The following is a 752-nucleotide window of genomic DNA, read 5'->3' on the forward strand; positions in this document are numbered from 1 at the left end:
TGAGGAAAGGGGTTAGTCTCTTGATGGAAAAATTAGTATTTGTCATAAAGGAGATGTGAAGTTAAAATCTGTAAAACATAGCATTTAGCTGAGATACCATGTGGAGGCAGATTTGGTATTCACAACGGAAGCAGCACTGTGGTAACAGATATTTTAGACCTAAATAACACAATATGCCTCAGCGAGTCAAAGAGCTAGAATCCAGTAAAATGTTTCAGACAGAGCAGATAATGCAAAGAAGCAGCAAAGCCTCAGCGTTAAATAGCCCAGTGGAAATTCTGTTATATTAAGTCTCGTTTGCTCAATTAAACCAACTTCACTTCCAATCACGCTGCAATTAAAGAAGAAATCCCCTAAAACAGCAGCTCTGTTTCTAGAGAAATCTTCCAAGACAATATGCAGGTATTTAATGGGGTAGGACAGAATTGCGATAATGAAAATCTTCTCCCTTAAAAAAAGAAGTATCAATAGGCAAAGGCAGCATTTGCAAGACACTCCTTTATCCAAGGGACTAAGATTAAGGATAGTTTTTTTAAATTTTTGGCTGTCACTACCTTTCTATATGACCTTTGAGAAGACATCACACTGCCACAGGTTACAGTTCACTTATACTTAACAGGAGGATAAGGTTGGGCCCTGATTTCTCATGGGTCTATAAATAAATCCATCTTTGACTGCAAGATGCTCACTTAACTATGATGGCAAGACTGTAGAAGCTGGTAGGTAGCACGAAAGGAATTACTGCCAGTGAA

This window comes from Antrostomus carolinensis, unplaced genomic scaffold (genome assembly GCF_000700745.2).
Source record: "Antrostomus carolinensis isolate BGI_N321 unplaced genomic scaffold, ASM70074v2 scaffold12595, whole genome shotgun sequence".
Lineage (NCBI taxonomy): Eukaryota > Metazoa > Chordata > Aves > Caprimulgiformes > Caprimulgidae > Antrostomus > Antrostomus carolinensis.